We start from the raw sequence: 26,714 nt of genomic DNA on the forward strand, positions 1-26,714 counted from the left end.
GGCATTTGCTGTAACTGTCCTGTAACAATCATTCTGCAGTGACAGACTGGTCTCTGAGGAGTCACTCTGTCACTCCTTCTGAGCACGACCTCTCTCCTTCCCCCGCAGTGTTGCATGTGCAGAATTGCCTCTTGGCTACCCACTGGCATAACTGTAGCACTATTTCAGATGTAGGCATGTGACTTTCCAGTTGCAGATCACTTGCTTTCTGCAGAAAGTCCTAAAGCAGGCTGGTGTTGTAATGTCCGCTGTGCAAGCGGTGTGCGGGTGTTCCGCTGCAATCACTGGTGCTCACTTCACTGATGAGAACGAGAAGGACGTCAGAGCTCGGTTCTGCAGAGCTGCCATCCTCCGCATCCCGCACCGCCGACTGGCGAGCAGGTCACGCCAGCTGCGTGTCCTGCTGGGCATGGATGTGGGTAGAGGTGAAGAGAAAGCGCTGGAATGAAAGCTCTGATCTCATGGCACATGGTCAATATCTAAATTAATTATATAGCTGTCTTCTCCTGGAGTGACTGCAAAGCAACAGATGATGGAAATGAGAGCGGTTTCCTAATTTCCTACTAGAAAATAGTTTAATTGATGAAGAGAATGAGGTGACTGTTTACAGACAGGGCTGTCTGAAGACAGACTGCAGGCAGGAGTTAATACCACCTACTAATTTTTCAACTGTAAAATGAAATTGGTGAATAAATAATAAAGATCATCTGTTTCTGTGGAATGGTTCTCACTAGTAAGCGTGAAGGGAGGTAGCTGCCATTGGCCTCCTATGTAGGAGCTTATAAGTGATGGTGCAATAACTAGCTATCTCGAGAATCATGTGGCCTTGAGGAAAAGAGTAATTGCTGCATGTCTCTGGCTTTCCTTCTTCACAGTTGTGCTTTTCACAGTGCTGTTCAAGAATCTCCCGTTCAGGTGTGAAGGAAGAGGGTTGTTTGGTGTGAAATGCCCTGTATCACTGTCCTGTCCTTGAGATCTGCATGGCAAAGCTTGCCAGCTTGGGCATTGGTAGGGACGAATACAGTGTGTGATTAATCTGAGAACTAATTAGGTTCTTACCCTGAATGTACTAATGTGTGTCTCGTGGGATGTTCAGATGGGCCTTTAAGATTTCATTCTTCTCCAGCTACCTCTCCCTGTCCAGACTTTCTAAGAAATAAGAATGCGTATGATTTTAATCTCTTAACGGTTTCTGGGGTGCCCAAAGGTGGTGTTGTCACAAAATGACTTGTGCTTTTTGGGACTATTTGAGGAAACTGTCTGGAAAAATCCAGCCTCATTAAAATGCCAAGTTGTATGCAGGATAACTAATCACTTTTAAAAATAGTAATTGTCATTTAGGAAGCCTACTTATTTTAGTCTTTTAGAACTGTTTTGTATAATGTTCAACTCCTTATTTGCATAGACCTTGGAGTGCTTTGTAGACTGAGTATACTTTGCTAGCTTGGAATAGAGTCCTGCTTTTTATGTGGGATTTTATTAGGAGATACTCATCATTTTTCCATTTGAGGTTTTGAAGAAGCATTAGACCAGCAATTTTAAATTGTGCAAGTGCTGTTTCCCCAGGATATATAGAGTGAATAGTTTTGGGGTTGTTGTATTTTTAATTCTGCACACTGAAGCCTTGAGCTTTTATTATCTCATGTACAGATGAGGAAAAGGACATGTGTGAAATCCTTAATTATTTGCCCTTTTCCAGTCTTGGTTTTGGGAGCTGCAGTAGATTCTTTGGGTACTCAATGAATTATTTTTCTTTTTGGGACACTTTTCTGTTAGGAACAATGTCATGGGTTGATGCTTAGGCTTCTAGGGGTATTTTGGTGTCAATACAAATCTCCCATGGAACAACACTACAGTAAAGCTTTTGAAAGTGTAAAGTCTTTTCTTTCATGAGATATCTGGCCCAACTTACTGAATCACAGGTAAGAGAGCATTCTTTTGCTGAAGTTGCTAGCATCCTTGGTGAACCCTGGGCTATTCTCCCTCTTTCTCCACTGTGAATGCACTGTTGGGGAAATTGGCAGTAGGCCAATCTCAGATACCACATAGTCTCTGTGAGGGGACTGGGTATTGTTCCTCATTGCTCCCTTTTTCTCCTGGAGAAGTGTTGGTCAGTTTATCAAGGTCTTTACACTTGCCAGGAAGGAAACTTACCTTTTTTCTTTCTCAGAAAGTTCACTGATAACTTGCAGTTCCTGTCTCTGGCATCTAAATTCCCCACTCTAAAATGGGTGAGGAATTGTTCAATGAGTTGCCGTCCACACTGGTTGCAGAAGTCTGTTCATGTACAACCTGACTTTGGTTTGTATGCTCTGCATGGTGAAGCCAGAGGATGTTCTTTTTGGGTGCATTGAAGAACATGGAGGGTGACCACAGAGACTAATAAATGCATCCACTGACCTTGCTGCTACATTACTGTTATCAACTTACCTTCCTCTCCCAAGCACACATGACAAATCACAGCTACAGAGAGCTGAAAGGAGATAAGCTTAAAGGGGAAGAGAAATCATACTGACACAGATATTTCACAATCTGAGAGTTGTGTGGTCACCCATGTAAATCAGGTTACAATTTTAAAAAGCTTGTGTTTTACATGCAGGCATATATCTAATGGCTGTTTGCAGTTATGTTTAGCTGTTTGGGTGGGTGATTCTAATGCAGATTGCATTCAGAAATATCAGTGCAAAGTATTTTAAATCCTTCATGCTCAGTTGCTTGTGCACACCACAGACTTTCGCTTATTTTATTTAAATAAGAAGCATGTTGTAGTTATTTTGCCACCTTCTTCTTCATGGAAGTAAAAGCATAAAGTTGAAGGAACAGGTGATTAATGAAAATGTTGTTGGCTACCTTGTTAAAGTTCTAAAGCTAAAGTCAAGGTGATCCTTATGGATTTAAACTTATATTGAATAGAATTTAGAAGCCAGTTTCCTAAATACCATTTTTGGGATTCTCCCCCTAAATCTTTTAACAGTCACCATGATTTTCTTCACAATTTGTCACAGCTGAGAAAGCTACAAACAATCTTTCCATGTGAAGGGAGATGATAGAGAAGAGTGCGCAAGTTAAAGGGAAGCAACAAAATTGTTAGACTGCTTTTTACTACCCCGATGTGAAGTTCTCCCTAGTTATTGCCCAGAAGCCTGGAGAATGGAACAGAAAGTGAAACCAAGGTCTGCCTCAATAAGAACACAGGCTTCCTCTCAAACCCTTGTGCAGTCACCTGCCTCTGCAGAGAAATAAGGTGAGAAGCCACTTCTAGCACTGGTCACTCGTGTTTGCACAGGGGACTTGCAGCTGACACAGCCTGCATCAGCATTCACCCCTCCAGAGGGATGTAGTCCAGAGGGATTTGCCAGATGCTCCCCCCTCAGAAATCACTTACTCTTCTGAAGAAGTGAGTAGTGACTTTGTAGCAGGAATAAGTACTTAGCTGGAGGAAAATGGTGGCATGAAGCAGATGATGCTTTCTCTTCAGACAATTGCTCGCCACAGCTCTTATAGAAGCCTGTGGGGCTCTGTCTCCCCATTCTGCCTGACCAGAGTCTGGGTGAGGTTCTGCCTTAGGACTGTTCAGGGCATGTGCACACAGATACCCTAAGACTACCCTTGGAGTCTTGGCTACGAGGTGTGCAGCAGTGGAGGGGCTCTGTAGAACGTCCCTCCCATCTCCCAAAGTAGAGGCTTGCTTTGGTGTTTCCAGAACTTGAACCCCTGGTACATTTTTGATCTTTTGGTTTTACACCTGCTGTGAGTGGTGCCACCCTGCCCCCCACCAGGAGGGCATTGTGCAGATTGGAGAGTAGATGCTACCAGTGCCAAGCTGCTTTTGTCACTGTGAGAGGGAGGAGCGTTGGTGGGGGATTTTTTTGTGGGGATATCTTCGTCCCCATACCCACTCCAGACCTTCTTCACTGTCCTGAAAAATTCTTCCAGTAACAGAGCAGCATTGCCTGGCATTGAGGTGCATTACATTTCTTTCACCTTCTGTAAAGGACTTCCTTGCACCACTATTAGGCAGAAGGAAGTAGGTGTTTTCCCCTCACCACTTTCTCCACAGTTTAAGAGTTCTTCTGAGGTTCCTACACAGGGATGAATATTTGATCTGCTGTCAACCTGCCTTCCACAGTTTGGGGTTTTGTAGCTAGACAAAGATGATGCTTTGCATACTTTTTTTTCTAAGCACCCTCCAAAATGAGTCTCTGCCCTCTGAAGGGAACTCTCAGGTGGGCATAAGAGGCTGAGGCTGGGCTACCTGACTGCAGTCCCTGCTGAAAGCTTTGGGACTTGCCCCAGGGCTGTGTGCATGGGGCCACAGGTCCTGCTTTCATCTCATACATCAGCCATGCTCTGAGCAGCGGTGCTGATGGGCAAGGGGTATTCCCCAGCTGGGCGTAGACGTGCTAGGGTGCTCTCTGGCTTCAGAGCTGGAGAGCAGCTCCCTGGCAGAGAGGGAATGAAGGGGGTCATCTGGAGAAGCACCTGAGTTTACTTCTCCAATATATTCAGGGGTTTGCTTATGTTCAGGGTTTTAGGCTCTTTTTCTGCCTCTTTCAGGTGTTTGCTTTGCCTTGGGATTCAGGCCACTGTAGTAGTGTAAAGTTTAAATGAAAGGTTCCCGTTCCTGTCTGAGGTTTTTCAAACAAAAAGGTTAAATGGTTTATTTGTCCCTTTTATCTTTCCAAAGTCCTTCATTTTCACTAAGGCATTGTACTTTATGTTAGGGGAGAATACTTGTGATTTTGTGAATGCAACATTTGTGGTGGATTCTGCTGCTCCCTGAAAAGGAACTAACATTTTACAGAAGCAGTTGTACATGCTTTCTGGTTTTTTTCCCTGTCTGAAGGAGCATGCTTCTACAGAAATGAGTGGGAATTTTCCCATTGAAAATTAGAAGGATGAGAAGAACAATGCAAAGCTGCCACAGTAGGAGTCCTTAGTGATGTTGATCCTTTTGATGTAAAGCATCTCACCTTGCCCTTGTGAAGATCCTACTCCATAAAATCCCTGTCGGTGAGAATGGTGAGTTCTGGATGCAGAATGATGACAAAAAGCACATTTCTTCTCTGTGGCTAAGCCTTTTAAATTGTTGGCCCAGAGAGATTATCATTAGACATTCTATAGGACAGAAGGTATAAAAACCTGCAAGAGGGGAAGGCCACACACAGCTGATGACTGTTTGTATTGTGTAGACACTTAATGACATGAAGTGGGCTTTGCAAAAGCAAAAAACATCAGGAGCACTGAAGGTTTGGCTGAAAGTGGGCATGGCACTGTGACATTCCAGAGATTTAGTACCTGTGACTTAATTTTCTCAAATCACCCAAGTCTAAAGTATAGAGTTACAGCTTTCTAATGCAACATGGAAAATCAGCTTTCAGGATTTAAAAAAAATTATAAAATTTATCTTTTCTTTTTTCTTGCTAGTATTCTGGTAATGTATATTTAATAAAAATTTTGCATCTGCTAGAGTCAAAAGTAGAACTTGTAAAAGTTCTTTTGTGAAGTCACTTGACTGGCAAAGGGCTAATAGGATAAATTCAGAGTCTGAAGAGGCTAATACTTCAGTTTGCCCAGAAATCTTGGTCTTTTAAATCCAAAGTTTCAAGCAAGGTTTTGCTGTGTGTTGCATATAAGTGCAAGAGACAGTCTATGCAAGATGTGTCAGCTGGAGCTTTGCTATATTCATCTTCAGTGCCAAGCAACTCCAATTCCTCTTTGCTCAAACAAACTTTTTATTCATTGAGGTGCAGTTGTTTGCCAGAGCTATTTGCAGTCATGTGTCAGAAGGGGTACAATTAATACATTGTAAAAAAAAAATTTAATGGTGTATGCTGTGGAGATTTAATAGAGCCCTGCTCGCAGTGCTCTGAGAACCAGTACAGGGTAAGGATTTGCCAGATCATAGCTGAGCACTTGAAATTCTTCAACCAGCAAGAAGGAAAAAATGTGTGAGAGAGCCCGTGGGAACTGTATTTTGGTTCAGCAGCGTCCGTTAACATTGTCAAACTGCCTGTCTCAAACTGCTACGGCTGATAAACTGCCAGTAATTATCATTTAGAAAATTAGCGGCTGCCAAAACCATCACACACATCACATGTGTTGGTTGCGCTGGTTTGAAATTACTTTGCTTAAAAAAAAAAAGAAAGAAAGAAAAATTCCTGAGCCTGCATCTGCTCCAAGAATAGCGTGGAGTTTTAACATATGACAGTTGGTGCTGGCAGAAGTTATTTTTGTTGTTTGGAGTAGGCTTGGGGGATACTTTCTTGGAGTGCGTCACTACTGCTATTTACTGTCCGGGTAACAGGACAATTGAGACCTCTGAATATTTGCAGCAAATCTAAAAAAATAACTTAAGTATGTGGGATCTCCTTTCCCTTCCGTTCTCTTTCCTTCCTTGCCTATGACACTGGACAGAGAGAATTAAAAATACCGGTTGCCAGAAGGAAAACTTTCTTATTTTGCAGTTAATTTCCAGCCACTGCAAAGAAATTGAATCATCATGGAAGGGCTGAGGAGGCAGAGCAAAAGCTTAAAGGCAGCTTTGGCTGCACACCACCATCACTTCAGTGTCCTCACAATCCTCCCAAACAGTCCATATATAAAAAACATGACTTGAGGCAGAGCAAATTTTTCATTAATTTCCTCCCAAAGGAAGCTGAGTGCCACCATGACCAAGAGCTAGGGACGATATGAACACAACCATATCACCCAGGTCTTGTTGTGAAGAAAGATGAGGGTGGTGAAATGACTGTGTAGAAGGTTGCACAATGTTTTTCACACAGAGGTTTGTGATTTGGTCAGTCATCAACGAATAAGTTGGTGCAAAGTCTCTGAATCAGTGATCTGGAAGTCTGAAGAACTCAGAGTTGTCGGCAGAAGAAAATATCACTTACATTTTAGCTTACATTTTCGTGGGTGTACCTTTCTACTTTTGTTGAGTGCAAGGGTGTAAAAACTGTGTGCGCTTTGCTTTTCCTTCCAGGCTGCGGTTCAAGACAGGACTTCTGGGGTGACACAGCCAACCTCTGAAGTTCCTGCTCACACGTGCTCTCCTGTGTTGCTCACCCATCACTGTTCCATCATTTAAACCAAAACATTTTGGAGTGATTGATATTAAACCCCCATGTCTCAAAGATTCAGTGATCAGTGCAATGTAACCAACAGGAAAATCAGGTGAACTGAGGTAAATGGAGAATTGCAGCAGAACAGCCTCTGCATCTAAGGGATGAGGACAGCTCAGGCCTTATCTTCATCATCGCTTCTGATTTGTCTTGGAAGTATACATTTTCAATAAGTGATGTCATGTATCAGTGTAATCAAACTCTTTGTGAAATACAGAAGGCGAATTTTCTCTTTTCAAACAATATTTTTGGTACTGTGAAGCAAGAACTCAGGGAGTACCAAATGGGAATGGAAATGAAAAGAAAACGTATTGCATTTCATTATTTCATGTGTGTGAACACTTTGTGTTCATTGTGTCTAATTCTGTTAATCAAAAATTAAAAACAAACTTAGCCTGATATAATCTAATTTTCATTATAGACACCAAATGCTATTATGTTCGGCAACAAATTGGCTTAAGATAATTCTGTCTTTACAAAATAAGATTGTAATCAACAGATTTATAGTTTAATAAAGTCTCATGATATATGTATACCCTATAGCTTTTAGAGCTTTATTTTCAGTTCAGAGTTCCCATTAGTCTAATTTAAGATTATTGGTACAATAATTTGATTTAAGATATGCCTTTTTATAAACCAACTAAGAGTGTCAGCAGGAGATACTGAAAGGAAGCAGTGTGAGGGAACCATCTATGAGATGTTTTATTACAGAGTTGTTGATGGATTAGATTTAGTGATGAAAGTACGCAGGGAGAGCCTGTGTTCTCTCTAAAGTTTGCAAAGGGTGGGGGATAGTGAGGATATGTAGGGTCCCAACTGGGAAAAGTGATGTTATTTTAGTCTGAAATAATGCTTTTGCCAAAATGTAAAAACCTTTTGTAGGTTAAAAATACTTTTTTCATTATTTTCTCTTTTCTAAGTCAGTCTCAAGTGTAATCTCTGAACACCACGGTCTAGTTTATTGGCCAGATAGCACTGATCTTGAGATATAAAAGCCCAACAACAGAACCCTTACTGATAGGGATATAGAAATCAATTGCATCTTATTTTATGTAAGTACTTAAAAGAAATTAGGGATTTGTCTGCGTGTACATGTTTTAGTTTCTGATTTATTCATCTACTATTTTTGTATTTTGAAACAGCAAATCTGCTACCTTTTGGTGTTTTGTTGTTTTTTTGTTTTTTTGTTTTTCCCCGAAACAGGGTGGGGGGTAGGGTGGGGGGAGTGATTAATGGAATCATAGAATGGTTTGGGTTGGAAGGGACCTTAAAGATCATTTCGTTCCAACCACTCTGTCAAGGGCAGGGACACCTTCCACAAGACCAGATTGCTCAGAGCCACATCCAACTTGGCCTTCAAAATTCCTGGGATGTGACATCCACAGCTTCTCTGGGCAACCTGTTCCAGTGTCTCACCACCTCTGAGTAAAGAATTTCTTCCTTATAACTCATTTAAACCTACTCTTAGTTTAAAGCCATTTCCCCTTGTCCTATCACTACATTCCTTTGTAGAAAGTCTCTCTCCAGCTCTCTTGCAGCCCCCTTTTTGGTACTGGGAGGTGAATAAGGTCTCCCTGGAGCCTTCTCTTCTTCAGGCTGAACAACTCCAGCTCTCCTAGCCTATGTACATAGGAGAGGTGTTCCAACCCTCTGAGCATCTTCATGGCCTCCTCTGAACTCACTGCAGAACCTCTGCATCCTTCCCATGTCTGGGGCCCCAGAGCACATGAAGCATTCCAGGTGGGGTCTCACAAGAGCAGAGTAGAGGGGCAGAATCTCCTGCCTGGCCATGCTGCTTTGGATGCAGCCCAGGACAGAGTTGGCTCTCAGGGCTGTGAGCGTATAGGGCCAGGTCATGTTGAGCTTCTCATCCACCAGCACCCCCAGGTCCTCCTCCTCAGGGATGCTCTTGATCAATTTTCCATCAGCCCTGTATTTGTATTTGAGATTGCCCTGACCCTGATTGCACTTGGCCTTGTAGAATGTCATGAGGTTTGCACGGTCCCACCTCTCAAACCTCCTAAGGTCCCTCTGGATGACACTCCTTCCCTCCAGCATGTCGACTGCCCCACACAACCTGGTGTCAGCAAACTTGTGCCTGCAGTTCTTTGCTTCTTGTCTGAGCAAACTGGCAGAAATAATTAATTAAGCTTGCATGGTAAGCAGACTGTGGATCTGGGTCATTTGTAACAAATAGGTGAGACTTGGTGTAGTGATTTTGCTAATGTGATGAGGTGTGGATACAGGAATGTTTCTAGCTGGCTGGCTGTGTATGATCAGAATGTGTAAGAAATGTGAGGATATGTACATGTTGCTCTGGTTTGGCATGTTCTGAAGGGCTGGCTGGGGAGTTCTCTCCCTCCTAGTTTGTCCCTGTGCTCTTTCAAGGAACTGTAATCTTCCTTAGGTATACTTGGATTAAGGCTGCCTAAGAGCCTGTAATTAAACATTCAGGGCTTGAGGAACATGGGAAAGAGCAGTCCTCCTTGATCCTGTGTGTCCATGAGGCACAGCTCAGAGCTGTGAGCAACAGGCCATGGCACAGGCAGCTCTCTCACTCCTGCTGCACAGCTGAGGGGGCTGGGGAAGGGTGCTGTGACTGCACTGGGCTCAGGCCATCAGTTCCTTTTGTGCCACAGCACAGGAAGACCTTATCTCCAGTATAACTGGAGCCAGCAGGGTGTATGTCAGAGAGTAGCTTCCCTTTCCCCGTGCCCCCCTTCACCCACGCTTTTAGAGTAAAGAGAGGGTTTCTCTGGCTAAAAAGCTGCATTTCACAAGGACAGGAACCAAGAGACAGTTCATTTCTATGGAGAGTTGCTATAAATAGCTTACTCTGTTAACATAAATTCTTTTTGTGAATCCTACAAATGGGGTTTTATTCCAAGCCTACAAAATGCTTTGTATATCCTTGTTACTTTGTACGTGCTGGTGCTTCCCCCCACGAAATGAGAGGTAGGCCTGAGACTTGCAGGGCAACGCTGTTTTTTTGATGGAGTAAATGAGTCAGTCTTCCTAAACAAGCCTGTTACAGTGTTAATTTTTTACATTACTGATACCGAAAGGACCACTGGACATTTTTAAGGCAAGTAGGGCAGGACTTGCTGAAGTCCACATACATCGGTTTTGAAACCTTCAACTAGGCTGCAATATTTTCTACTGCTCTGCTCTCTACTAATGCTTGCACCAAGTCTGGGTCATAAGCTGTAGCTAGCTACTGCAAGCCTTGAAAGCTTTGCAGAGCTTTTAGGAAGCTTGTAATTGCTCCACTGTGAATCCTAGAGGACTGCCTAGGAGGAAAATGTCTTCTCTTACTGCTCATGCAGTGAAAACTCTATGGACATAAATGGTCCTGGCTGTATGATATGAATCTGTCACTCTTCAGCTTGTTATTTTCTTCCTTTTACATAGTCCTGGTACTGGAAGCCCTCTCTTTGGGAGAAGATTTTCATTTTCCATTTAAATCCATTTCTGCATTTGACTATCTGATGCTCAGTCCACATCCCTTCCCCCTCTTGGGGGAAGCCAATGAGCTGTTGAAATTTTCATGGAGCTGAAAGATGTGACCCAGAGGTGTCTGTCCAGAAAAGGGAAGTGCTTTGGTGTTCAGGCAGTTGATAAAACACACGTGTTTATGAGGAACCAGTCTCTCTCTTACTTTTTGTCCTCTTTTTTTAAATGTATCCATCTGCTTGTGAAGAGTGCTGTTCTCACTCCCCATAAACCTGTATGACAAGGTCAAATACGGTTCCCTTTCTTGATACCCTTCCATGCATGAGGTGTTTCAAAGTACTTGTTGCTCTCTGTCTGTGGGGGTGGGTTGGAAGTGCAGTAAGCAGTGGATGGGCAAGTGTGCAGCATGGGGAGAGGAAGCAGACCAAATACACTGGTTGCTATCCAAGGTGAAAACTGCAGTGTGTGGTGAGCAGGGCATCTTGACATGCCAGGTAGCATTTCTGCACAGACTGTCCAGCTGCGGTGCCAATGGCTTTGTGGGACTGTTGTGATCCCAAACTCTATGGACAATTTGTCATTTGATGTAAAAGCATATGCGAGAAAAAGGAACCTGATGTTCTTGTCACGTACAGTTTAGGTTTAAAATAGGACTATTGATTAGCTGCTGATGATGGTGTTTACTGTTGAAATCTTCACAACTGGCCCTTACAGTAGCTCCCAGATTGTGCAAATGGTTTTTTGGCGGGGAAATTAATTAGCTGGCTTGCATATTCAAAAGAAAGCAGAAAAAAAGGTCTCATCTCTTTGTTGCTCTCAGGCGTGCATCCCTCTTTTTTCCATAGGATTGTTATGGATATGTACTTCCAGGGATTGTACCGTCAGCCTGTACCATTCATGCATTTTGTGGAGTTCATAATCAAATGCGTTCACGGCTGAAAGTGGCACACGTGCTGCTCTGAATGCTCCTTCTCAGATGTCTCCTGCTTTGGTAACCCACATTCTGCAGCTGGAGGCTGTGCTCCAGGCACTGCATGAATGGGGTGTCTTGTGCTTCAGCGAGGCGGAGTGAACTTGATTCCAGGTCAAAATCAAATGTGACATTTCCTAAATGCGTGAGTCCAAACTAGTTACAGCACTAAAAAGCGGAGCCTGTGAGTACTTTCTGTGTGTTATTTCTCAGTGATTTACAGTCTATTTTTCTCGAGATGGGAGAAACATTGAATGTGGGTTTATTATTTGGGTTATACCTGCAAAACTGAGAGTAGGAAGAAAATAAACCAGTGTCACCTCATCACATAGGGGGGCAAAAGACTTATCCTTACAGTACCAAAAAGCCACTTCTGTTGTTCCAGCATGAGGGTATCCTGTTTACAAACAGTGGCCTAGATACTACCTGCCAGCCCAGCTCCTTAAATCCACAGCCTGCTTCTCCCTGCTGCACTGTTCTTCCCCACAGTCCTCACAGGCACAGCGAGAGCAGGCAGTGACCCAGATGCGCTGCTCTGAAAGTGCCATTTGTTTCCAGCACTCAGCATGCTGGCAGATTTGACACATGGCTACACACACATCCATCACTGGGCCAAAATACGCCTCTCCCGTGCTGTAAGGGGTGTTGTATCAGATAAGCCACTGCTGACAGGGCCAGTAGCTGTTCACACATCCTCTGAGGTGTGTGACAGTGTGGGTGCATGGGACACCTGCCCTCCGAATGTGGAAGGATTTGTTGAGCTGCACGATGCAGTCCTGGTGCTATTTTTTTTTTCTTTTTTTTTTTGACTGTTTAAACTTTCCAGGGGGTTAGCAGGCAAGAATTTTGCTACTACATGCTTTGTTACCAATGCTACAAAAAAAGAAAAAGGAGAAAGACCTTTTTCCACTTCTGTTTTTGGTCAGGGAGTACAGAGATGTGTTCTTTCTCTTCTCCTATTCTAACTACAGCTGTATCTCTGATTCCTTTCCATACAGACCTATTACATGTATATATGCAAATTTATGTCTATACAAATATGTATTTACACACAACACACACACACACACACACATATATATAATCACCAGAGTCATAGATACGTAGATATATAAAGTTGTTAAGACTGCAACATAAAACTAGTTCTCTCTCTCCTCATGCAAGCTTATTATAACCTCAATCAGTCTTTTTTCACTTCTTTGTGGATACCAAGCCATCAAGTCTCATTCAGCATGACTAAACAGATATCCATTGATACCTCCCTTCCTCCCTCCACCTGCAACTCTCCCCATTATCTCACACTGCTGTTGCCATGGACAGCATCAGTGTCCCTCAACCAGGCCAAAATCTGTCCTCCTCCTAGTTCCCCGTGTCTTTGCTCTGAGATCGGCAAAGATTCTTCTTGCATACAGTCTCTTTATAAATGCCCTGTGCTATCCACCCCACACAGTTGAAATTCACATCTAAGCACTCATCATGAATTACTGCAACATCATTTTCTCTGGCACCTTCAGATTGTAATTCCATCTGTCCAGAATGTCTTCACTAAAGAAATTTGTTCCATTTCCTCATTTTTTAGCAGTATAACCTTCCCTACGTACTCCTCTACTGATGTCATCATTCAGCACAAGATGCCTATCTTTATCACCAAAGACCCTCCCTTCCTCTCTATTCCCATCTGTCAGCCACCTCCAAGAGGGCATCTTTCTCCTCCAGCCTCCTGTGATGCCTGTCTCCTCCAGTGCACGAGTTGCTTTCTGACATGTCATTACAGATTTTCTGCTGACCTAACTCACCCAGTTAATATCAGCAGGACTACTTTCTTCTTGTCCTTTAGGTCTCTCCCTTAAAATGTTCTTTTTTTGTCTGGGATGCAGGCAATGCAGAGCAGCTCACCACCCATCTTCAGCTTTCAGAGTGCAGCACTTGCACAAGTAGTAAGCACTCATTGTAATTTTAGACCTTATTGAGATTAAGGCCTTAACCAGCATCTCCTGTCACTGCAGGCTTTTAAAAATAGGCTCAACATGCACGGTAATAGCAGCGTTGTAACCATGGCAATGGAAGGAAGGCAGGGCTTGCAGGCAGAGATCTTACCAGACCAACTGGCATGTCTGAGGGCTGGACCAGGGTAACACAGGGGAGAGGTTTCAGGCTCAGGAAGGGACTGTGAATCTCAAAGCACATCTCTTTTTCCCCAGCTAGGTCAGGTGACCTAATAAAAAGAATAACATAAGTATAGTTGTTCCTGCCTTGAGCAGGGAAGCCACCTGGGTGGTCATTCAAGGTCCTTTTTACTCCTGTAGCTCTGTTTTAATAGGCAGAGTTGACGTCTCCTTGTCTGTGTGCCGTGCGTTCGAGTGTATGCTGATCTGCTGATACCAACAGAAGGCCTCCGTTGAATATCAAGAAACCAGAATATCCTCATTAAGGATCTTCTTGGAGGATAGGAGAGTAATATATCACTCTTTGTGCAGAGGCTGGCTTTGTGCAGCTATAAAGCATGAATATTAAATAGGAAATCAGTGACACTTCTGAAACATGTCTGAGACAGAAATCCAGATGCTGTATGGGGATATAGGCCCTTAAGCCTTATGTCTATGTGACTCTTTTTTTTTTTTTTTTTTTAAAGCTGCATCTGCATAGTTGGTGGTGTAAGAGAGGGGCATAGCAAGAGAAAAAACAGATCTTTTAGCCCAGTTTCCTGAGGAAGTGGGGGTTAGGCTGTAACTCAGTGTGTTTGTACACTAGTCCTCCTCTTTATAAGTTTTCAGGCTGTCTCCAGCCAGGGAGGGGCCTTCAGGAGCAGCATTTGACTTCCCAGCTCTTTCTCCAGGAAGAACTCTTTCTCTCTTTCTCTAGCTGCAGCAGGGACATGGGCTGGGCATGGTGGCAGCAGGAGCAGGGTGCTGCAGACACCCCTGGAGCAGCTGAGCAGTGGATGCAGCAGGGCTTGTGCAGTAAATGTGACTGGGTACTGTAAATGCATCTGGGGCTATGGGAGAGCCAAGAGCACCAGGATGCAATGTGGGAAGGACTCTCATTGTAAAGTTAGCATCACAAGTCCAGATGAGCTGGAAATTCCCTTTCATTAGTTCCACTGATCAGGCATTTGCTTAATCTTGAAAAACAAAAAAAAAACAAAACAAAACAAACAAAAAAAAAGTAGGGAGGTTATACTGAATAGTAATGACATTTTAAATCCTTAGACTATTTCAGCAAAATAAATGGTTTTGTGTGGCTTCTGCACTGCAAAGAGGTTTATATTAATGTTGTACAATCCTGAATTACATGAACTTTGTATTTTTCTGGTTCATACTGGGACACTTGCTTTCTGAGGGAAAACCTGTTGTCTTTAAGGGCAGTGTGAAAGAATAAAGACTTGATCTAGAGCTTAAGGCTGAAGCATTACATCAGTGCAAAATCTTTTCATTCATAGTTCTAGTGTGTTGTCCTGAGAATTTAATTTCCTGTTTGCACTATGGGAGAGTAATTTTTAGAAGCCACTAAAGAGCAGGGGTAGTTGTTTAAGGTGTTTTTTGAAGGCAAATAGTCAAAATACAGTAATTTTTGTGGTTGGTCCTTTTATTTATTTATGTATTTATTCATGTTATTTCCTGAATATAGAACCCAACAACATAAAGTCTCATCATTAAAGTAAGTAAATAAATAATCAGTGAAGTAGCATGAGGGACAGTCCTCTTTTTTTTTTTTTTATTTTTTCCACTTATCCCCATTCTCAGCCCATTGGTGTGATTTTTCCTAGGTTTTGCAATGCTTCTCAGATTTCAAGGTTATATTCTCTTCCATTTTGTCTTATGTGACAATGATGGACCTTATTTATTTTCTTTACTTGTCTCACTATTAAAAAAAAATAAACCATAAAGTCAAGTTTTTTGTTCTTCTGTTTCCAGTACTCTTGTTTATTTTGAAACTTCCAGAAAGAGATAAAAACAGCTTAAGAAAAATGCTCTCCAGAGTAATCCCTTCAAGAGCAGCAAACAAACACTGCAGATTGGTCCTAAAGGCTGTGCTTCCTTTCTGGGGAGGGAGAGAGGTGGGGAGAGAGGATGTTTTGTTTTTAGTTGTGCTCTAATCATCTGATCTGGGATTTGATAAGCTCCACAAGTCTGAAACCGCTGCCTCCTCCTGTCTTCCCCCTTCCTGCCTCTCAGAAGATTAAAGTGAACATGGCAAAAAGGAAACAGTTTATTTTCAGCTTGTTGTAGTTAATAATTAGTTTACAGTGCAGCATTCTCATTGTTTGTTTCTAATCGTGTTGCTATATTCTTTTCTTACACTGTTTACTTTTCACATCACAGGCCTTCTTTGATACAGAAATAGGTTTACAAATAGCCCATTCTTGCAGAATTTCAGCCTCTTTTTAACATTTTTATATTGCACATCAGGAAGTGTGACACATGTAGGTTGAGTATCTTCTGCAAAGACTCGCCTTGCCTGCCCCTCCATGCTTTCTTTTCACTCTCCGACAAGTTGGAATTACAGCAGTTGTGAAACCAGAATAGGAAGCAATCCAGCCATTAAAGTATTACATGTACAAGATATAAGTATTATTTGGCTCACTTAAAATTAGCTAAATCCATGTATTGACTGAACTACAAGAAGTCCTTAGTAAACAGCCCCAATTTGTCCTAAGAGATGCTTGTGCTGAATTCTTTTAACCTTTAAAGCCTCAAAGTAAATTTGCCAGGACGTTGAGTCTGTGTGTTCCCATGTGTGTATTTTTAATGATTTCTTCCATAATGGGAATGGCTGACAGGATGGGCACTGTAATATTGCAACACTAGCATATATATTCTATATGTATTCTCTGTGTATGTGTTCATTGTATGTCATGGAAAAAACGTCCTTAATTAAAACCTTGCGCACTGATCAAAGCACAAAAATATTTATTGTATAACTAAGATTCTCTCTTAAGGGGAAGGGCGAATTTGTTTATAATAACAATTGCATATAAAAGCAAATTTTTCTATACAAAAAAACCTAAATTTGCATTGCAATGTAATTGCACTTCTAAACGGCCTTTACTGCTTCTGCAGAAGGTTTGTAAATACACTCTTTAGCCAGTTTCTGCTAAAGGTCCTTCTGGGTCAATGCTGTATCTTTAGAAGAAAGGCATTTTCTTCTATGAAACAAACTGGAAAATCAATTATTAAAGCAAAAGCTTCTGAAACCTTGCATTATGTATGGTTTTTTTTCCCCCCTGCTGTATTTTTTAACTTTCATAATGATGTGAGTACTTATTTCTGGCCACAGAAGTGTTTCACTGATGCCACTGGGACACTGGGCAGGTAAGGATAAGCAGGCAGAGGGTCTGGGAAAGGGATGCAGCACTGGCTCTAGCCACCATGTCCCTGCATCACTGTCTGCCTGAGCCTTCCCTCAGCTCCAGAGATGCCCAGCAGCATTTCTAGGAGCCAGCTCAGAGGAATAGAGAGTTCAGTCTATTTTTAGGACTATGGTCTCCATTCATTTATTTTTTGAAAAATTGTTTGGGGCATAGTACTTCTCATTTTTCTGCAAAGAGAAATGCAAGTGCTCTTCCTGTAATTAATGAAGTATTTTTTCTACTATTTTGAGAACTGAAGTGCTACAATCACATGCCCCTCATATGTAACACTCTCAGTCTGAGTGCCTACTCAGTATTGAGTGTGCTAATAGCTTCCCCTATGGATTGCTCAGCTCCCGTGGCTGCCCATGGCCTCCTGACCCAGGGACAGGAGTTCCAGGGGGAGGCTGAGCTGTGCACGGCCTCGTGTGAGGCTTTTGGTTCACACAGAGCTGCACACTTGCTTCCCTCCCTCTCTGCAGCAGTGCAGATGACATGGGGTGCCACAGGGTTTGGGTTCTTCTCAGAACACTTTCAAAGGGTAGGATTTATGAATCGGCCATGAGTGCCATCACCATCGCCTTTCTGTCGCCAGTGGCTTCACTGTGCCATTCTCCACTTGCTCACCCTAACCACTGGCTGTCCCACTGAGGGTTTCTTAAAGCTGTTGGCATCTTTTGATTCTTTGCATCTGCCTCAGCTGGGTCTCTGTACACATCCACACTCTCTGCCTGTACTGGGGCTTTCCATGCGGGAGTTGCTGGTTGGATGGTGCCATGTTTCCAGATCCCAGCTTTATGCTGCTTTCAGCTCTGCCATGTTACAAAGCCAAGCTGATGCATGGAAAAGGAGTTGTGAATGAAAATTTTGTTTAGTTTATCCAGCTTGAAAGCAGAGAGAGGGGAAAGGTACTGATATCACAAATACTGATCTGGCATTATTGAGAGGCTTGAACTGCCTGGGTGAGGGGCACAGCCCAGGGTGAAGGAGAGGAAGCAGCTTTGGCAGGGCTGGGAGCCACAGAACATGGGGAACAGCTGACAGCAGCACGTCTGCTAAAGGTAAGTCAATACAGCAGCTCAGCTTTTGCTCTTTAGCACAGTTTGTGGGTGTCTTTCTCTTCACAACTCCATTTTATTAAATCAGAAAAAGTTTGAGCAAAGCCTCTGTGTTTTCCCAGTGTTTTCCTCCCACGTTTCCTGTTTCTTAAAACTTGTTGTCACTGCAGTGGTGACTTTGCATCTGAGTTCCTTCTGCTCCAAATGGAAAGGGCAGACATGTTTTTAGACAGGAACAAGTTTTATGGTGCAGACAAACATTCTTGTTTTGAAACTACTAAACTACTTTTGGACTCCTTTAACAGAGGGACCTAGTTATCCTTATTTACATCTTGCATGTACGGAAGCTTTCCAGTAACAGTTTTAGAAATCCAGTGACTTTGACATGAAAAAATGCAGAGTGCCTCTCCCATAGCCACAGTCCTCTTTCCAAGTTTTGACACTGTTGCATGGGAGGACAAACCACTAGAATAGTATTGTCTTACTATTAAGTCTTCTAATAGTGTTAGTGGCTGGTGTTTTTTTCCCTTTGCTGTTCTCCAGGGTTGGGTCTGGACTTGTTGCAAGAGCAAATTTTGTTGGGAGCTCTTTCTTTCTGCCCTCAGCTCTCTCCCCCCAAACCTGTTGATGACCAGGCTTTTTCACATCATGTGCCAGCTATCTGGGACCTCACTTAGAAAAGGGGTGGTTTCAGGCTAACAGGGAGGCTTTTGTCTCTGTGTAAGAACAATCCTATAAGCTTCCCTTAAACTTTAAATGTTTTATTGTTGGAAAGCTTTCAGATGTTCACAGGATAAGGGCTCTTTATATGTAATCTGGCATTGCACAGTAAAGGATTACTTTATGTAAGTTAAGATTTGCAGTTCCTTTATAAACTGTCTGTGTAAATTCAGCATGTAGGAGATTGTTCTTCTCCTTCTGTTCAGTGTTGTTTCTAGAAGGGGTTTCTTGGTTTTGGTCAGTTGGAGTTTTTTTTGGTTGGTTGGCTTTTGGTTTTATTAGAGTTACAAATCTTAGGTGGTGGGAAGAGGTGGAAAATGCTGCATGCACCTTATTAAAAACTGAACATGTGTGCTTCCATAGATTTGTTCAAATAGCAGTGTCAGCAGAGTCCTGGGTGACAGAATCCTCAACCAGTCTGTAAAGGGTAACTCGAGATTGTTAGAGCAGAGTCCTAGTAAACTACTACTGAAAGGAACTTTCTGGACCAATTCATGGCCCCAAATCTGCGTGCTATGATGTAGTGTAACGTAAGTATGACTAACATTGAAACAGATGAAAAAGGCAAGCTATTACTCTGAAGAGACTAACCAACACTTTCTTTACGAAGTGGATCCAGCTCATTTACTGGTTACACATCCTGATCCAGACATGTTCCTTTGTAAACTGTTCAGCATGAAAAACTTAATCGTCCCAATTTTTGCCAAGTAAAATAGCAGCCCAAGCACCAGGAATGCCTGCTTCTACTTGAGGTTTGAAAAAACAGCAGCAGAATCATGTTGCTAATAGAAAACTGACAGATGTTCACAATTATGTAGATTTTCTTCTGTGTTTGAGTACCATAAATTCAATTGCATCTACTGGCATTTGAAAAGTATGTAAGACCACTTATGACTTCAACCAGCCACTTCCTCCAGCTGGGTGAAACTCGTATGAACTGCAACATGTACCAGACCAGCACCCTCTGTGTGGTTGGTTTTATGCTTTCAGTCTTGTAATTATCTGTTTTCAATGGTGGGTAAATTGTCACTGAACAGTTTTTGCTTCAATGAACAATCAGGAGTTTTGTGGGTTCCCATCTAGAATTATTCACAATGCACTTGATCCGAAGATCCTTGAAGTTGGTGAGTGCTGATGGATTTGGGAGTGCAGGCTTGAGGAAAAAGTACTTACCATGTCTGCTTTCAGTGTTTTCTCTTTTGTCTGTAGTAATAAACTTAATTCTGATCCCAGTATGAACTGACAAAAACACATCTGAAAGCTGATGAGGGAAAATAGAGGTTGTCTTATGAAGCAGACAATGTCATGAAACCAAACACACAAATGATGTCTAGTTATGCTACTTGCCACATTGTTTCACAAAATACTTCTTTACCAAAAGAAAGTGACTTTTCCACAAGGCTACATAAATACACTCTGATATATATGTAACACTAGGAGGGGAATATGGGTTTTTGGTAAAAGGTGGCAGTTTGTTGAAGCTCATGCTGTCTACAGGAAAAGGCTGTTCCTGGCAGATAATAACTCTGATTATCCCCTAGAAGTGTTTTGTTTTTCTTTAATGTCTCAAATCATGTCGCTCTGAGATTCAACACAATGTTTTGTGTCCATTGGTGTGCTAAGGATTTTCTGTATCTTACCATGTAGGAGGAAATGCTTGGACAGCTTTCATTTGGATATTGGTTGGACAAACCATTTGTTTCCTCTTCTATTTGTTATAGATAGAGCACATTTTTCATCATCTAAAATCAAGCAAAATGCTTCCCCAAGCTTTCTAGCTGCCATCCCCACAGTTCTGAAAATCTTGCAAGACTAGAGATGTGGCAAATTTTGTCTGCCTCAGATTTAACAAGACACCCCTTTCCCTAGCCCTCTTGCTAGTTTTTGTCATACATGGTCTCAGTGAAAGGCTTGGACTAGACTCCTTTGGCATGTGTTAAAGCAGCTACCTGCATTCCCATCCTGTAACATGGGAATGTTATATGTTACAAGTGGAGCTGTACTCTTGGTCCATCCTTTCCATCTTTTCCTTCCTTTTACCCTAGAGTCAGCACAGGCCTTTTTCTTTTTTATTTCTTCTTCTATTATTTTATTTTATTTTATTTTATTTTATTTCATTTCATTTTTTTTTTTTTTTTATTCAGTCACTTGCAAACTTGTCTTAAGAATTTCCCCAGTTTGGTTTAATCCTGGTTGCTGCAGAGGCATTTGTGCTGGGGTGAGGGAGGAAGGGAGAGAGGAAAGAAGCGTTGCCAGGGCTGCATCCAGAAGCTCCATACCAGTGCTGGGGGGAGTTCAGCCCCTTTTGGCAATGGTGCCAGCCCTTGCCTTTCACGTATTCCTGAGACCGGCAGCATGAAGTACAGAGTTTCCTTATTTGTCACTCGTCTGAGGAAATTTTTAAATCAGTCTCATGGTGTAGAAGAAAATAATGAGCTAATCCGGAGTTGAGGTGCCATTGGATTGTTTTGGACCTGGCTCATTTCTTAAGCTTCTAACTTTTCTGCATGCAGATTTTATCCAATTAGTTCAGAGGCAGAAGTAGAGTTTCTTGACTTGATGTTTTCTTTCCAGGCCAAATGCCTGGAAGCTAGGGAGGGAAATAGATGGCGCTGGAATAATAACCACCTTCCCTGAGTTTGAGCAAAGCAGTTAAGACCCACTTTTTTTTCAGTGTTTTCATAAACTTTGCCAAGCTGTACAAAAGGTGATGGGAGAGGAGGGGGTGTTCATTTTTTTTTTCTTTATTCCTTGATATAACCACTCTATTTCTCAATTGCTAAACAAAGAAAGAAAGCAGAGAAGATGCTTGTGTTTGTTCTTTTCTGTTAGAAAATACCTGTTCCTGAAATCTCTCACAACAGCCTCCTCTGATTTGTAGTGATGTTTTTTCTTCTCTTTTCTCCCCACCCTGAACCTTCCACTCAAATGAAGTCGGAGCTTTATAATATCAGATGCCTACTTGCTAATCGGGAGTTAGAGCAGTGTGATTCAGTTTCTGTGTTTTAGAGGAATATTTATTTGAGGAATATTTAGAGGAATATATTTAGAGGAATATAATTTCTATTCCTTAATAGAATTTTTAATTTCGTAACCACTTTTTATGTAATGATGACCAGTAAAAATAATTTGATTTAAGAAGCCATTCCCCTTTTGTTTCCTGTTTATGCCTACAGCATCTCCCAGGAGAGGTGCTGGCACAAGAGTTGCTGTTTCTGCAGCTGAGGCAGGTTTTCATGATCAGTAGTGCAGGGCTCCAAGTCATCTGTGTATAGCTGTGAAGTTACTCAGCCAGCAGTAATTTCACAGATACCTCCCTGGTGAAAAGTTCAGCCATGTACTTGGGGGAGAATGGGACTTAAAAGCAGTTCTAATTTAGTCTGGCTTCACTGGTGTGGACACCTGAGCACTGAAAGTTACGTTCTTCTCCATTTGCTGCACAGTTACCACTCCCAACCGGGAGCACCAGCAGAATCCTTGCCTCCTCCATCTTCTAGGAGTTTACGAACTAAACGTTTTAACATCATTGTTAGTCTGTGCTCCATGAGTTATTCTTTCAAAGATTTCGCCTTAAGGGAAAATAAAGCTTAGCTGTCATTTGAAATTTACTCAGGGTTGGCAAAATGATGGCATTTGTCACTTTTGCTCTCCATCTTCTTCAAAAGGGCCCTAGTGTGTGTCAAGCTGGATATTGTGTTGGCTTCCTTCTTCTCCCTCTTTGTTCTCCTAGAGAATGCCAAGTAATTAATACAGTCTAAAAATGAAGTGTGGCACAACCCCTTTTTTCCCTTTGTGTAGTTTTCAAACGAGGAGGCTGTCATGAACCTACGTGCATCCAATTCCAAAACCAGTTTGTTAAAACAAAATGACTTAAAGATACTGGGTTAACCAATTTTTTTAGGGTTGGATCTAAAATAATTGGCACACTTGCTGTGTGCTGCTGTGCATTTCTTGTTGTTGACCTTGTCTCCCTGAAGTCTGAATAGCCATCATGTCAGTGACAGTGATGTGTCTGAGCAGTCTGAGGGAGTCCTGCAATTATTTTAATATTTTGCATAATACTAGTGGAATTCAATAATTAGTTGTGAAGGTTCAGGTCCAATTACCTCATTCCCTAAATCAGGAAAAATGGTGGAAGTTGGTGATAAATGTTAGTAGAGAGAGAAGAAAGTGTAACATAATTTGTGGTGTTCCAGTCACTTATTATTTTTCTCCCTTTCTCTCTTATTTTACAGGGCATGTTTTCGAGCCATTTGTGAGGAAATGTGGTGAATGTAAACTTGCTCTGTTTGGGGGGGAAATTGTGGTAAGTGCTGCTGTCTTGATCAATTTTGATTTTCAACGAGAATTTCAGAAAGATTGTTTTAGCTTTTTTCAGTTTTATTTTTTTTTTTTTTTTTAGCTTTGGAAAATATAGAGATATAGTTGATTGTATGTGTTCTTTCTCTGGTATGGAGACTCACAGTATGAGAAGCATTGACAGAGAACAGCATGCTGGGCCTCAGGGCAAGGAATGTGTTTTCATTTGCTCCAGTGGCATCTGCTTATTGTGTTTGTAGCTGTTCCCTTCTGCTGAAGAGTGGTTGAGCTGAAACCTGGAGTAGAAGAAATAAAAAGGCCTAAGTATAAAACAAGGGGTACAAAAAAAGCATGCTAGCTGTATAAAAGATCAGGAGCAGAAGTAATGCAGAGGGAGTACGTATTTCCCAAAGTGGTGGAGGTGTCCAGTCACTCTACAATCTTTCCATCTCTTCCCAGAATGTCTGACTGACACCCTTGCCATGTGGAACTAGGATGGTTTGCTTGTGTCTGAGAGATCAGGAGATGGTTAATGTGTGCTATACCAGTTTTCCTATTGCTCCTTTCCATACCAGATGACAAGCTTTTCTGCTTGTCTGACTGTACTGTATGCAACACTTCCAGAGGCATCAGCCTCCAACAGACTTCTCTGGTCCTCAGTGCTCTGGAAATATGGCACATCATGTGTCTGTGCTGCTGAGCTGCACCACTCTGAAGTAGAAGGAGAGAGAGAAGAGTGGGAGGTAATTAGTGACATGTCCGAACTAGAAGGAAGAAATTCAGAGAAAGCTCTTCCAACCTGCAAAAAATAAAGGCAGCAGATCTGGAGTGGTTAATAGGCTCATTTTGCTTTTCTCTCTAGGAGACTGTCAATATACACAGTTCTGGATAGTACCAATCAATCACCCTAGGGAAAAGAAACATGTCAGCAGAAGACTGTGTCCCTGCTTTCCCTTGGCCAAGCAGGCTATTGGGCTGGTGCTTTTTCTTCAGGCAGAATGTGCAGATTTCAGATGAAAACTGGCTTATTCTCCACTGGCAGAAGACTTAAGAGTCAGATAGCCTGCAGGGTAGAAAACTGAAAATTAAAGACTGGCTCTGTGAGAACACTTGTTCTTTTCTACCATTAAAAAACCACCAGATGTTGTTATATCATATAGAAAGATCTGGATTAGCTAGCAGATGTTTAAATGTAGATCACTTACCCTTTTGCAGAACATTTACTCTTAGAGACAGGAAAAGATAGGATAGTCAAGCCCAGAAATTCACAAAGAAGCTGGCCAAACACATGAAAAGTCCTGCCCAATTGTACCTGGGTAAACCCTACTGCAGCTCATTCTTTTAAATTATTTTCTCTCTTCTGATCAGCTTTTCTGACAATTGTGTGTTATAAGTTTGCATCTATATCCCTATGAGAAATACAAACAATTTTTTAGCTAGAATTTGGTTGTAGGGCCACAGATGAGCCACAGATCAGAGCATGAGTTCATTAGTCCGTGAGATTTTGTGGTGACTTCCACAAAACTTTGTGATGACTTCCACAAAACTTTGTGACTTTATTACAAAAGAGGGTAGGATCTATATCTAGTTTCCTTTTTGGTGGTAGTACTGATACTTGATCCTAAAAGTTGTCCAGTGTACTTCCTTCCAGATTGGCTGAACTTTGTGTGAGGTATGACAGAGTTCACAGGTGAAAGAGGAGAACTATTTGGAAATAGTGATGCTTTGTAACACCAAGGTAAAAAGAAATTTATCAGCAAACCTGGTAGTTGGATGGTTGTATTCTAATTTCCGCTCAAAGATGCTTCAGCTGAGGCCATCCTGGTCTCCACAGATGACTTTAATAAGAGAGCACAGTTCAAGACCAGCAAGGGGGGAGTGACAGAAGAAGCATGCTTCTTAGAATAGTGGAATAATCCTGGTTGGAAAAAACTGCCACAAAACTGCCAAGAAACTTGTACAAACTGTTGTCTTGTCCAAACCCCCACTTGAAACAGGTCCTATTAGGTCATGTTGCTCAGGGCCTTGATTTTCAAAATTCAGCTGTCTGCAAACTTCACAGCTCTTCTGGGCATCTGTTATGTCTGACCATCCTCAGAGAGAAAAAAGTACTTTCTTCTTGCTTCTTGCTGTTGTTCGCTGTCCATCATTGTGAACTCTGCATCTTCTCTGCCTGTGAGAGGGAAATCTTGAAGAAGACCTCAAAATCTTGTTTTTGCTTCATGTGGCTCCATGGAAATGTAGTGTCATGCAGATGCTGTAAACTTGCTAGTGGGGAAAAAAGCAAACCACAATATGGTTCACAGAGGTTCTACTTGGGCAATGTTTCTCAACCTGAAGTTCAGACTTGAAGAGCATGGCTGCTTGACTTGGTTGAATTTTGAAATATGGAAGAGGACAAACTGATGCACCTGAAAACTGCCAGCTTTCCTCACCTGCTTATAGTGATGTGAGTCAATGAAAAGAGGCACTTCTCACTGCTGGGTTGTAAACATCCTGGAATTTTTTCAAGTCAGTCTGGAGCTGGGTTTGTGCTCCAGGATTTTGCTCTAAAATTTGTTTTCCTGCAGCCATTAAAATGCATAAACAGTGCAAAATTTGTTTGTTTTCACAGCTGTTCTTCTCACGCTTCCCACTTCAAACTGTTTGCAACATCTTATTTTGAGGTAGAATGATCAGGGACCTTGATTTTCTCATATGTAAGGATCTCTGAAATATCTCTGACCCCACTGTATGCTTGCCTATAGCATTACAAATTCCCAGAGAGTTTAAAAATAACTGTAGAAAATGTAATGACAAAGAAACAGTTCTGCCCAGCCTCTGTCCCTAACCTACTGATTCCAAGAAGTACTGGACATCAAGAGGACGTTTTGAATTTATCTTGACACAGCTCAGAGGCTCAGCAGTTATTTATTCATCTTGTATCAAAGTCCTAGAAAAGGTCATGCAGCTTCTAGATCAAAAATTCATAATGGATTTAAGAGCTGATTAGAGATGTATACTTGAATGCTGGGAGGGGAATCTTGGCTGAATTTAAAGCTCCCTCAGCTAAGCTGATGACAGTGTGAGAAGACCATTCATTTGATGAGATTTCTATGCAACAGCCTTGTGGATGCCAGAGCAGATATTCGTGTGGCACTGTAGGTTTGTGTTGACCATGGCATGTCACAGAACAGCCACCCTTCCACAAGGAGTCACAAGAAGCCTGACTGATGTAGGACAGAAAACCTTGGGGTGATCTCTGTTGTATTTTTTCTCACAGTTACACTGCTCTTTTCCAGTCCACACTACCCTTGAAACTCTTGCCTTTCATAACATTTTTTGTATTTCTAAGCATGGCTTACGCTGTACAGTTTGGGGCTCTGTCCCCATCCCTGCAGTTGGTTACAGCCATCAAGATCAGGAGAGGATAAAGCTGTGAAGTGAATTGAGGGACTGCTGTACCATAAACCTGACCTGCATCTTTCTGCACCAGGAGTGCAACTGAGCATTCGTCCATTTCCTATAGATTTCCTCTTCCCAGAAGAGCTGTGAATGCTTCAATGACAGGCCTTGATGCTGAATGTGTATCTCAGAGCCTGGGAGTCCACAGCTCTTTTCCCTCTGAATTTAGACAGGGATACCTTCCCAAGTTGAGGGCTTTTTGATGTTTCAGCTGAAATCTGAGATACTTTGGTTCTATTTGCACACTTCTCTGTAGACTAGAAGCAACTGCACATCTTAAACAGTAGATACAGTTA

The 26,714-nt window shown here is 42.0% G+C and overlaps 1 protein-coding gene across 4 annotated transcripts in view; it reads left to right on the top strand.

The window, feature by feature from the left end:
* The window catches only part of FYN (FYN proto-oncogene, Src family tyrosine kinase), a 138,744-nt gene that overhangs the window by 37,735 nt on the left and 74,295 nt on the right, over window positions 1–26,714 (top strand). For all 4 annotated transcript variants that reach the window (XM_053972860.1, XM_053972862.1, XM_053972863.1 and 1 more), the window contains exon 2: window positions 22,911–22,981. The gene's annotated coding sequence lies outside the window, so the exon portion shown is untranslated. The remainder of the gene's footprint in view (window positions 1–22,910; window positions 22,982–26,714) is intronic.

The sequence above is a fragment of the Vidua macroura genome, chromosome 3 (assembly GCF_024509145.1).
Source record: "Vidua macroura isolate BioBank_ID:100142 chromosome 3, ASM2450914v1, whole genome shotgun sequence".
NCBI classification, from domain to species: Eukaryota; Metazoa; Chordata; class Aves; order Passeriformes; family Viduidae; genus Vidua; species Vidua macroura.